We start from the raw sequence: 14,175 nt of genomic DNA, 5'->3' as shown, positions 1-14,175 counted from the left end.
ATAACCTCTGTGAAGATACTAGGCCAGGCTGCTGGAGCACACGCAGCAATTAAAGATTTGGATGAAATGATTGCTTCCTACTTTCATGGTGTTTCTATTTATCCATTAGGGACACTGACAAGTGCACACATTCTGGTAATAGAATGTATTGTAAAACAAGCACTCTGCAAATGAGATCACAGAAGGAAAAGAACCTTTTAACTGAAGCAGTTAGAGTAAAATGCCTCTTGACATTTCAGATCCATGAGCCCCTTTAACATTGGTAGAAAGGTATAAAAGTCAGTGCTGAATGAGTATTCAGCAGGTAAGGCATGTTTGCTAAACCATAGGAAGAATTAATTTGTTGGCAACATAGTGGGATAACAAGAAAGTATGGGAATATAAATTTGAAAAGATAGATTGGAGCCAGATTACATGTTGCATAAACTTTTAATACCTTAAACCTGGGAGGATCTTTTATTATTATTTTTGTCTAACTTCGAAAACATCATTTAAAAACTCCAAATAAAATAGCATACTGTATTTCACCTAAACAATAATAGAAAATGGACTCCCTGAAAATATCTTAATGTTTGACATTGAATATATACGTAGTCATTATAAAGATATATAATGGCTATATATATTCAATGTATATGTTCAATGTACATTAAATATATATAGACTATATATAAATATATAGTCTATATATGTATTCAATATATATTCAATTATATATTCAATGTATTCTATATGTGTTTGACATTGAATATATATTTCCATTTTATAGATATATGTATAGCCATTATATATGTGTGTGTATATATATAAAATATAAATATATGACCAAATAAATGGCATATATATATATATAATGGCAAATAATGGCCAAATAAGTAGCCATTATATATATATATACACAATGGCAAATGACATATATATGCCATTCATATAAATATAAATGGCAAATATATATATTATATTACATTATATGTAATTATGTAAATAATGATTATATATATTCAATGCAAACATTAAGATTTATATATATAATTCTGTGTGTGTGTATATATATGTATGTATAAAATGGCCTCTATAATCTTAAGAATTGAGAACACTTTTCACCTTCCAGCAATTAGCATTGACCGAGTTAGAAAATAAAAATACTATATCTTATCTGGCAATCCTTTTGACAGTATACTTTGACTCTGTCTGTTCTGCATTTATAGCTCTGTCTGTTTTAAATTAATGCATTCGTTGGTTGAAATTTTTAAAAATAACTTTTCTTTGGTTTTATAAGATATAAGCAATTCATGACAAATTGATCTTTTGACAACTTTTGTTTTGTTTTTGGGTGGAGAGTATATCAAGGATTTGCCTTATAAATACATAAATCATCTCTATTTTACATCAAAACATTTACTATTCTCTATCTTAAAATTAGTGTACTCATGTTTAAAAAGCAACAAACTATGCAAAAGCATATGCAGTGAAAATTAAGCTCTTTCCTACAGAGACAACTGTTTTTATTAGTTTGTGATCCTTGCATTGTTATTTACATATTCCATTAAATGCATGTACAGTAGTTCCCCTTTATTCATGGTTTTGCTTTCTGTGATTTCAGCTCAAGGTCCAAATATATTACAGCATTTTGAGAGAAACTGAGAAAGAACATATTCACATGACTATTTTTTACAGTATATTTTTATAGTTTTTCTATTTTATGATTGTTAATCTTTTACTCTACCTAATTTATAAATTAAACTTTATCATAGGTATGTAAGTACAGGAAAAAAGCACATAGGATATACAGGGGTCAGTGTTATCCAAGGTTTCAGGCATCCACTGCAGTGTCTTGGAAAGTGCCCTGGAAGATAGGGATACTGCTATATGTATATACATATACATACACACACACACACACACACGTATTTTTTTTTTTTTTTTTTTTTTTTTTGAGACTGAGTCTCGCTCAGTCACCCACGCTGGAGTGCTGTGGCATGATCTCGGCTCACTGCAACCTCCGCCTCCCGGGTTCAGGTGATTCTCCTGCCTCAGCCTCCTAAGTAGCTGAGATTATAGGCGTGAACCAGTGTGCCCAGCTAATTTTTGTATTTTTAGTATAGAAGAAGTTTCCCCATGTTGACCAGGCTGGTCTTGAACTCCTGTTATGAGAAGATTCGCATGCTTCAACCTCCTGAAGTGTTGGGATTACAGGCGTGAGTCACTGCACCCAGCCTTACTCTACATATCTTTACATACATAGGAGTATATTATATACATTCTTCTACACCTTGCTTTTTTATTTAACGTATCTTGGAAATTATTCCGTATAAACGCATTAAAGTACTACATTATTATTTTAATTGCTACATCGTATTTTATTGTTTGGATGTACCTTAACTTATTTGAACAGTCACCTAATGAGAAACATACAATGGCCTCTCCCCAGTGCTTGTTTTGTGTATACAGTTGAAATAATGGCTATAAAACTTTTGCTTGCTATCTTCAGTTAATATTTTTATAACCATGTCCCCACATTACTCCACAAATCAAGGTGCCATTTCCATGTTTTACAAGTTCACAGTTTAGCTTCAGGGATAGCATGAACAGCCTAGGGAAACCGCTGTGCATTGATTGCCTACGATGTGCCATCCCACCTTCTCACCATCCAGAGGTAGCGTAAGCTGTATGGAAGGCACAGCAGTGACCTGACCATGAAGATACTGCCTGCATGTCTCTCAGTAGCTTAGAGAGAACTGGTTTATTGTCTTCCATTAAGATTTAGCAAGGGCAAAACACCGGATCACACTCCCGTAGTTTGCAAGCAGCAAAGCCCAGGTTTCAGAGCACAGTCTAATTTTAAAACACATTCTAGTTGCTAATAGGATGTCTCTGATTCCAATATTAGATAGAAGGGGGAAATGTTGTAAATAACAAATACTATATATACACAAAATAAGGTTCTCTATAAAAAGGACTCCCAATACCTATAATTTGCTGTCCTTTGGCTACAGAAATAAAAACAATTTCTTTACAGACCAGATAATTGTGATTATATTTCTGTCTCTGGAAGGATTCTGCCTCTATAATTTCAATAATTGCAAACAAACAAAAAACTTGCCTATCTGCCTCTCCCCACCCTAACATTGCTCTGAAGATTTCTTATTAATATTTCAGGATGGATTATCCTTCATCTTTAAAAGAGGAAATCAATCTCCATTTATCAAATTTATAATAAATATTATAAAACAATTATAAAAACAATTTCATTTTTATTTAGAGAAAGAAAACAGAGAGTGTCTGAGTATATTTTTTTAAACATCATACTTTAAGGAGGTTTAAGAGGCCGATAAAGTGCTTCTATAAAACTTTCACTTGTAAATCTGGGCAATTAATTGGATTTTAAAGATTTCACTATAGAGTGTGAAGTCAGACTGGCATGAAAAGAATACTTACTTTAAATTAAGAAAATCATGAATGCGCAAGGGGAGGTGTACTTTTTTCTATGCACAATTATACAATATTAAAATAGAAGAGAAACATCATGTAGTAATTCTCTCTCATCATATGGACAAGGAAACCAAGGCTTGGTGATGGTAAATACTTTTTTTTTTTTTTTTTTTTTTTGAGACGGAGTCTTGCTCTGCCGCCCAGGCTGGAGTGCAGTGGCTGGCTCTCAGCTCACTGCAAGCTCCGCCTCCCGGGTTGACGCCATTCTCCTGTCTCAGCCTCCCGAGTAGCTGGGACTACAGGCGCCCGCCTCGTCGCCCGGCTGGTTTTTTGTATTTTTTAGTAGAGACGGGGTTTCACCGTATTAGCCAGGATGGTCTCGATCTCCTGACCTCGTGATCCGCCCGTCTCGGCCTCCCAAAGTGCTGGGATTACAGGCTTGAGCCACCGCGCCCGGCCGTTTGTTTGTTTTTTGAGACAGAGTCTTGCTCTGTCGCCCAGGCTGGAGTGCAGTGGCGCAATATTGGCTCACTGCAAGCTCTACCTCCCAGGTTCACTCCATTTTCCTGCCTCAGCCTCCCAGGTCGCTGGGACTACAGGCACCTGCCACCCCACCTGGCAATTGTTTTTGTTAGAGATGGGTTTTCACCGTGTTAGCCAGGATGGTCTCGATCTCCTGACCTCGTGATCCACCCGGCTCAGCCTCCCAAACTGCTGGGATTACAGGCATGAGCCATCGCGCCCGGCCCATGGTAAATATTTTTTTTTAACATAGCTAACTAGTTAGCATCAAGGCTAGTATTCAGGGCTTCTGTTGCCTTTACATGAAAAGTTTTATGCAAGAGCACTTCATAAATTGCAGAAATTATTTTTTAAACTTCTGTTTCCTGTATTCCTGTAACCCCTAAGATTTAGGTAAGTTTTTCTTAGTCAACACAGTTAAAGCTGACCTGTATGCAGTTGAACAGATCACAACACTGATTTGAAATTATCATTTTGAATGTTGAAATAACTGGACCATGAACTGGTTGGTGATATTTTAGCCAATATAATGACCAAATCAGCTATCAATCATTATGGCAGTTAAGAAAACTAGGCATGATGAGGAATATCACATGATTATAGTGCAATTTTGAACAGGGATGAAATAGATATAATGTGGGACTGCCATGCCATAAAGGATTTGAAATAAGATTTATACATATACATATCATTTTCTCATAGTGTTTAAATAGAGACTTGCTAACAAGCTGACGGTACAGGACTTGTTCACTGTTCCTTAAATTAGAGGAGGCTGTGAAAGAGTTATTTTTAACATCTATGGTAAAATGAGAACATTAAACTTCAGAAAATCTGGATATAAATCTGGATTCTGCCATTTATAGGTCTTTTGACCTTGAAAAAGTCATTAAAGGCAGCTGTAATGTTCTCTTTTTAAAAAATGGTGATAGTGCATTGAATTTTTGAAAGGATTAAACAAAATGTATATGTATACATATAAACAAGTATGTACACTATGAGAACCTTATATGTGTATATATACATATATACGTATAATGTATATATGTACATATATGTACATATATACATATGATGTATATGTGTATATATGTATATATCAAAGCATAGGCCCAGACCTCTGAGGAGCCCTGACATATTTTTAAGGAGTCCTTGAGGTCCAAAATCACTTTTATATCAATACTTTTATTATTTACTTTTTTTCATTGGGTTGAAATTTGCTTGCAGTGCTAGAACCTTAGTAGTCTTGACCTTTTAGCATGAATCAACAGCACCAAACTTTGCTAGAAATCATTGTATTCTTCATTTTGGGCAAAGATGATACACTTCCACTTAAACAAAAATAATAATAATGTTATTGCTCTTTGAAGAAGCAACTACTTTAATTAAATGTTTTCTCTTAGTTATGTATGTTTTTAATACTTTATGTGACAAAATGGGAAGTGCCCATAAAGAACTTGTGCTACACACTGAAGTACTAACTGTGATGGCTACTTTGAGGTAAAGGAGTTGTGTAATTCAGTTTGAGCTGAAATAGCCCCTTTTATACAAATATCTACTTGAATATCTACAACAAGTGAAACAACTCACAGTGTTTGTTGTCAATGATAAGATTTTAACATTCAAGGAGAATTAGAATTTTGGAGAATTTATACCTGCCACCATGAGCATGACAGATTGCCAATACTTAATGATATTTCTGATAAGATCCTAGAAGTTATATTAATACATGTGATTATTGTTTGATACTAGAGAATGAAATGTATCAAAATTTGCATAACTCAGTGAACCAATATTTAATAGAAGACCAATTCATGATGCTACAAAATTATACATGGGTCAAAGATCCATTAAAAATGCAAGATAGATGATAGATTTTAACCTAAGAGTGAAGTATTCATTGATACGGTTTCTCATTGCCTGTTGCAACTAACTTTTAAGAAATGACTACTTGTTGATGTTTGATGTAATCTACAATTAACTGAAAAGTTTGCTAAAATGTCCTTCATTTTTTTCAATTATATATTTGTGGAAATGTGTATTTTCTTCATAACCACAACCCAAATAACATTTTGCAAGACTAAATGTAACAACAGATATTATAATTCAGCATCTTGTATTAAGCCATGTTAAAAAGATTTGCTAAAGTATAATACAGTGACATTTTCCTTGCTTTTCTATTTTGAAAAATATCATTGTTTTAGTATAGTATACTGTTTATGTTAACATTTAATGTGTTTATAGTTGTTATTTTAAATTAATGGAGGAATAATTTTAAAATATAATTTCTGTTTTATTTTATAATATGATAGATGTTATTAACTATAATCTGCATAAACAAAAGCTGTTATAATCTCAGTGATTTTTAATAGTGTAAAGTTGTCTGTTCTAAGCTGTCATTGCTAAGGATAGTTGAACCACCACACGGTTACCAAATGGAAATAGAATAGAAAGTTTATGATTTATTTAGGTAGCATTTTGAATTGTCATTTGAATTCCCAAAGACCTTCCATATGTGCATAAGAATGAACAAAATGTCTAACTGTAAGATTGTGTATATCTTCCTTAGTAGATTTTCATATTGTTTACTACTTTAACAGTTTGCTTACCTTCTCTGTCTAGCTCACCTTTATAGTCATAAAGCTTCTATAAAAGTGCATGACACAAAACAGAGGCTCCACGCATCTGTGTTGCATTGTTTTATATATATATATATATATATATATATATATAATAGCTTATATGATGATATGGGAAGATGACAATGAATGAATATATATCATGTACATGTAATTCATGATTGCTGTACATTTTGCTGTTTGAAAATGGGAGAAATAGTTTTATTTTATAGCTACTTCTTCAGTAAAGCTTCATGAAAGAGGTCAGATTCCTAAAGTAAAGGGCACTTTTCAGCATTAATAGCAATGAAAAGAACAGGTTAGGGGACAGTATAAAATATTCAAAATGATAAATAGTTTAGTGAAGGAGGAAGAAGGTAAATTCATTTTGAAAGAGAACTAAGGAGTAAAGAACACAGTCATTGATTGAAGATGTGAAACTGACTCAGCTGAGATGTGATTACCTATATGAACAAACGGAGAATGAGTAGTACCTTCAGAGGAAACTGTGAAGTTCGTTGGGTGATATTTTAAAATTTAGGGCAGGAAGCCCTTCCCACATTACAGCTGACTAACCTAGCCCACTGTCTTGGAAGATTAATCAAAATTAGAAAATTAGAAAAAAATGTTTTTCTGAGAGGCTGTCCATTTCAAGTTGGGTCCTGAAATTGGGACTTGCCTACTAATGTCAGAATGTCCAATAGGTGAGACAGTAGTCAATCGGTGAATATTTTATTGAAAAAAAAATTGAAGTGGATGTAGGTAAGTCCTTGTAGAGAGAAAAGAGGGAGGGATGTCTGATTTATGTCTCAGGTGTCTGGGAAAGAATGTAGTCTAGTTTGATGAAGATAGTAGTTGAAATAAAAATAAGAATTTTTACTGTTTTCATACAGCTACCTAGATGAGGATCATTATACTTAACAATTTTCAGTATATTTAGAAATAAGACTATTATAAAAAAGATTTGAATGATTATTTAAAATTATTTTACAGTAACAAATGGTAACACAAAGTAGATATGACATATAAAATCTTGCTCCAATTAATTTTTAAGTAATTAGTATTTAAAAGGAACTCTTAAGACAAAGAATTAAATACACATTAATTTAATTATTTCATGTCATTGTAATCGTCATAGAATTTTTCTTCTTGATTGAAGTACAATATTCCATATGATCTCAAAATTACTGAAATATTAGTAAGTCTTTCTATTTATTCCTGGAATGGCCTCTTCTATGAATTATAAAAGGATCAGACTAAGTATTTAAACATAAAAATTTAGCCTGTGTTTTTATTTAATTATAGAGACTGTCAGGTGATACCAAAAGTGAGAATAATTTTTATTTGATCCTATGCTTTGGGGATTTTTTCTATCTTCTACTTTGATTTCTTCATGTCTTGGGGTCTGTGTGTGTGTGTGTGTGTGTGTGTGTGTATATATATATCATCCATTTTTACCATCAAACACATTTGGTCATGTATATGTACACAAATACATATACCATATAAGTACACACACATTTTCTATTCTTAATTGAAAGAATTTGTAGTGATGAACTGTTAATAGTTCTCTAAGTAGCAATGATGTATATACAATTTAAAATCTGAGAGGAAAGCAATTATATCTGTATCTATCTATCCACATATAGATATAAATATCTTTATATGGCCTCTAGAATTAATACTCCAGTCGCATGTCATTTTGTATCTTCAACTAGAGCACCTACTACTGGCTTTCCTTTCTTCTACTTGAGATTGACATCATATAAATATCTATATGTATATAGATATGTATCTATCTATATCTGTCTACATATCTTCCTATAGTTGAGAATAAACTACCCTATTTTGTATATCTATCCTGTTTATACATAAATATTTTATATATTTATATAGTTCATATATAACTACTTAAATAAATATGTTTATTTTTATAATTTTATATATTCAAAGATATATGCATGTATATTCTTATAGGTCTAGAAATTTCCCCTTCATTATTTGGGTAGAAGAAAATGAAGAAAATGTAATCAAAACAGTGCTGTTGATTATTTCCTTCTTAGTAAAAGTGAAAATATTAAACTGACTTTAACGGTCAAGTGATGAATGTGTTCTAAATGTTGTGGCCTAAGTCTTACAATTCTGAGTGCTTTATAAATACGGCAAAGCCCTCAGCTACCCTACTAAAAAGACCAACAAAACACATTAATGTTAAATTCAGCAAGGCTCAAGTTCTCGGTTTAACACACATGGGGCTCCACTTCTCTAATCTATACAGGACAAGGACTTACTGGCCCTGGAATGCCCCGCCCTGTTTTCTGGGTGTTGTTCCTCTGGCTAACAACCTTACTAGTTAGTATAACAGTGGCTACATAAGGTATGGTGGGAAAAATGTAATGGTAATGTGCATTTTGACCAGTTAGTAAAAAATCCTCTAATAGAAACAGAAAGACAACACAGAGAAATTGCCCTGAACTTATGTCATCGTGCTATTTTCCTATGCAAGGGGCACAAATAGGCTTGCTCCCTTCTCAAACCTGGATGAGACACTTCAATTTTAAGTGGGCATTTTAGTTTGTTTTTGGTTTTGGTTTTGATTTTCTGGTTTAAAATATGTACCCAGTTGTATTCCTACACAGAAGGAAGAGATAATAGCCAATAAATATGAACCATATCTACAAAACACTGATAAGAAATTGTACATGCTTTTCTGTGCGGATGCTAAAACAGTATCATTAATATTATTTTGGATAGAATTTTCACTCCTGCTATTTAGAAAGCAAATGAGCTAATGCTATAATTTCTCTTCTTGATAGAGGTTCATCAGTGTGTTGACTCCCAAAACTGCTTGGTAAGTACATGCACAAACGTAATCAACCAAATCATTAGCATTTATTAAAGAAGACAGTTTCAAATTGATGGGCAGTGCTGAAGAAACGTATAAATGTAAATCTTTTCCTTTCTAAATTTTATTTGAATGACAACCAAAATATATTCTTTGAATATGACCAAATGTATTCTTACTTTTTTAAAATAAAATGATCAATACCATCTATTAGAAAACAATATTGTTTTGAAGCCTAATCAATTGAATTTCAGATTTATATGAAACAGCAAATATAGGTTAAAAATGATGCAGTCATGTCTTTGTTTCACATGTATAAACAACATTGTTTCAAACTAATATGTCAGTCTCTAATCTTTGTTTGCATTGTGTTTTCAAGCTGATGGTTACACTTCGTCATCAGATACCCTAGAAAAAGAGTTCCATGTAAATATTGTTTCTAATTCTGATAGTAATCAGAGATTACTTTTATTATTAGATCAAGGCAACTTGATGCTAGTTATCATGCTTCCACCTTTTTCACATAAAAGAGTAGATATAAAAGTACAATATTGCCAGGTAGTGGCAATACTCTTGTTTTTCAGTACAGGGGTACTTAGTACCAAACTATCTAATAGTTTATTTTCTTTAAAAGTTCGATTGTGGAATACAAGCATATAGTTTCCCAAAAAGTCATAATTTACATTTTTCTTCTCAGATTTAAAACCCTGATACTAAGAAAAATAGCTAAAACCCTACTTTAAAATGTGCTGCATTGTGATTTATTAATATCATACCAGTGTACACTATGGAAAGATTATTATACATATTTTTACAAGTTTATGGGAGCTTATAAAGTATGACTCCTCATTCTACATATTTGCTGGTATGTTTTTCAAAAAAAACTCTAGCATCTTTCATGAAACATTCTCCATTTTTTTTCCATATACAATTAAACTTTACCTCAACCTAGAGTAAGAGTTACTTGTCAGTTGCTTATAGTAGTTACTACAAGTTCATAGTTCCTTGCAATATACCATAAGAAAATGTCTTTATGATAAATTCAGTCTACATGTTATCATTTACTCTATTTACATTTTAAAAAATAGAATAAAAAGAAAAATCACGATTAAATGTCCATTGTAAGTTTATTAGTTCTAATATGTTTTATTGCTCCCCACTAGCGAAAGGTTCTAGAGAGAAAAAGGGATGGCAAGAAGTGAGAGTTTGTTAATAGGTCATAGATTTAGGCTCTGTTTACAGAAATCTGAAACACTGGGGTAATGCATGAAAAATTAAGTTATGCACAAATGTTTCCGATTACTCACTTGTTTGGCATCACATAGGGTGGACCAAGCATGAAAATTAAAGTCTACATTTTTCACCCCATTGTTGGCTGTGTTGTAGAAATGACCTTATAGGTCATATTGCTGAATTTAAAAGTTTGCTTGCAGTAAGTGTAACTATTCCTACTTTACCATTTCAGAATCAAGCAAGACTCAGGATTAAGTCAGTCAATCCATGGAGGCTTAATAGAATGAGGCATTTGAAATATTTCAAGAATGGGCATGAGCAGATCAGTGAGGATGACTCAGAATGGTGTAACTGAATTATTTTGTGAGTAAAGAGCTACCTTGGTCCTCCTCCAACCTTTAGAAGCTTTAAAAAATGAGTGTGAACTTTCATGAGGTTAATGCATTTTGAACATACCAGAAAGATCAAACCTTAGCCCACACATGAGAATTAGTTTTCTTACAGCTTCAACTACTTAAAGACACCTCTTGTGATATATGGACTCTAGAATTAATGCTCCAGTCCCATGTCATTTTGTACCTTCAACTAGAACACCTACTACTGGCTTTGCCCGTCTTCTGCTTGAAACTGACATCATATAATGAAAGATGAAGGAGCCAATACGCTTCTTAAGAAGCAAGTAGTCATGAGACTTCACCTGCCATCACAGATAGAGAGAGAAAAAAAGGGGAGGGGGTAGTTAGCAATTTCAAGAGCCACAATTTACCATGGAAGCCTCTACTTAATATTCCGCTTGATCTGCCAAGTTTATAGCCTGGCAAATCTGAATACAAATGTCGATGCAAATGAGGATTCATTATTCTTACAAGGTCTTTGTGTTGAAGCTTAATGTAACTTGGTTCCTATGGTTGCTCAGGGAACGTAGATTGCAAGACAGAAAAAATGATGAAAAGAACAAAAATGGAAAGGAAAATAATAGAAATAGAAGGAAATGCTTAAAATGCACTTTAGCTTGAAATATGAGGATGCGTAGGAACAAAGCATTGTCATTACAATCTCTGCTTATTGCCAGTCCTGATATTTACTTCTCATCAGCAACAGAGGAGTTAACCACTCAAGAACATTCTACACAGACAGAAAACATAACAAGTCTCCTTTTACTGATTGTAACACATTGTTCCCATTATAAAACCAATTCTTCAAATTGTCAAATTTTTTACCATTCTTTTATAATTACAGAGCTCATGGGCTGGTGGGACCTACACATTCCGATCTCTAAGAAGACTGCAAATGCATTAAAAAACCCCACCCAACAATTCCCTTTCTTTCATATGGATTTATTGCAAATAATTCAGAATCAACATGTTAAGAAAGCTAAAATTAATAAACTACACATTGAAAAATCACAACACTTTAGCATCATTCATTTATTGTTTACCATAACCCATTGCACACAAAGGTTGCAAAACCTCCAAGTTAGAGGAAATCCTGAGAGCCTGCAAAATTATGATTATATCTCATATACTACAGTATCTTGTTCCGATGAATCTTTTGCATGGTTAGCTGTTGTTTACATATAAATACCTTCTCCGGAAATAAAAAAAAAATGTACTGAAGGTAACAGGAGCTGCAAAGCTTAGCAGATCCGATGATCCCAAGATCATGCAGTAAGGCTTGCTTCTTCATCCATAAATAAAGCACATTTGCATCCATTCAGTCAAATTAGCTCCATTAAAAAGGTGGTTATAATTAGCTCCTTTTTCTGGTTCACGGGTAAAATTCTTGCATGCCTGCTGTTTTGATTAAATCCACCATTGCCTTCCAATAGCTAGTGCTAATTCTTCCAAGGAAATCTTCAGTTGAGGTGTTATTTTATTCTGCACTTCCGTTAGTTGTCTAATTTACGCCAAGTCCCTGCAGTGTTTCCTTAAGCCATCCTCTTTGTCTTGCCTTTGAAATTTACCAAATCTTACAAGAAATCAATACTTAATTGATTATTCACTTTTCTGCAGCTTCAAACAGCAAGCACGCATAAGATCCTGGAGTAGTCCCCCGATTTCCAATGCAGGAGGTTGCTTGGTGGCAGAGCTCTGCAAGTGTCCAACAGCAGGCATTCCATGGAGCCGTGCACTGGCGTGGAGTGCCAGCCAGCGTCTGATAAAGAAAACGAAGATACTCTAACGAAGCAGGAAAACTTCCTGGATGAGGCAGATCCATCTCAAGGCTTTCGATAAAAGGCTGAAGCAGGAGCAATTGGATACCAGAACATTATAAATTTTTTTTTTTTTTTTTTTTTTTTTTTTGCATTATTCCTTTTGCTTTTTGCTTACCATTTTCTTCCCATGGCACTGAAGTGGAATATCCCAAGTGCCACCGAACTCAGAGAATTCCACGCTGGAATGGGGGTGAGACTGGTGTTGTATCTCTGGCATAGGATAAGGATGGCAGGCACGTAACATTACGAAATGTAGGACAAATTCAAGCGAAAGAGAGGGAGAGGGAGAGAGCGGGGGAGAGAGAGAGCTAGAGACAGATGGCGGATCTGGCTAAGAGCCAAAGCCAGTGAAATGAATTACATTGCTGAATAACTGTACACCATTGATTCTGCCACTTGTTGCTGCATGGTTAAAAAAAAAAGGAATTTTTAAAAAGCCCCAGTGTATGCTGGAATCCCCTTATTTGTCATGTGTGCAGCAGACAACTTTCACACATAACTCCATCCTGACAATCATGTGCTGTGGGTATCTTGCATAGGTGTGTAGATGCGCGTGATGTAGTTGTGTGCATGTAGGTGTGCCCAAGAAAGCAAATGTGAGCATGTGTGCATAAGTATGTGGGAGAAAGGAAAAACAATCCCTGCAATCCAGCCATTTTTGTTTAATGAAGAATGGAGGACTGGCATTCAGAGATGTGGTTATGTGCTGCATATTAATGTGTGCTTACCAGACATTCTCCCCCACTTTAAAAATGAGTGGCACAGGAGTGAAGCCCTCTATAGATCAACCACGTGGGAGAAGCAACTCATGAGGTAGCATGTCATCTCTAAACCTACAAATGTGGCACAAGGAATTCCGCAGAAGAACAAGTTGCTCTCTGACAAGAAGAAAAGCTGGTCCCAGGAATACGATGTTTGGGTGTTTTCGAAAAGACAGCCAGTCTCAGCAGACTGTTCAATAAATGCTTCATACCCAGGATGAAGGGAGACATTATGGGATGCCCAGGGGGCTTTGGAAATCAAATACAATGTTTGAGTAGCACAATTTGAGGTACATTATAAAAAAGCAATTTGAATTGCCAATGAGGCGACATATCTGCATGCTAATTAGACCTGTGTCAAGCTTAGTCTGCAGGCTTCTGTTGATGGCGAGGAATGTGCATGTAGCTCTGCTGAGGGATTGTTTCTGCATAAATTATCAGCTTTGTCCTACTGATCATTTTCCCAAACAAACATGAAATGCAAGATCAAAAAGCGATTCTAAAATTAAAATTATTGATTGACAAAGCCTAGATTTCAGAATCTAATTAGAG

At 34.2% G+C, this 14,175-nt stretch overlaps 1 long non-coding RNA gene across 1 annotated transcript in view; it reads right to left on the bottom strand.

The window, feature by feature from the left end:
* Positions 1–10,500, bottom strand: part of LOC104682271 — a 95,206-nt gene extending 84,706 nt beyond the window's left edge. The window contains exon 1 of the long non-coding RNA XR_750675.2: positions 10,379–10,500. This is a non-coding gene — a long non-coding RNA (uncharacterized LOC104682271). The remainder of the gene's footprint in view (positions 1–10,378) is intronic.
* Between the last annotated feature and the right edge of the window lie 3,675 nt (positions 10,501–14,175).

The sequence above is a fragment of the Rhinopithecus roxellana genome, chromosome 9 (genome assembly GCF_007565055.1).
Source record: "Rhinopithecus roxellana isolate Shanxi Qingling chromosome 9, ASM756505v1, whole genome shotgun sequence".
In the NCBI taxonomy this organism is placed as follows: Eukaryota; Metazoa; Chordata; class Mammalia; order Primates; family Cercopithecidae; genus Rhinopithecus; species Rhinopithecus roxellana.
The sequence above is the reverse complement of the archived record's forward strand: the minus strand, read 5'-3'. Positions and strand labels throughout refer to the sequence as shown.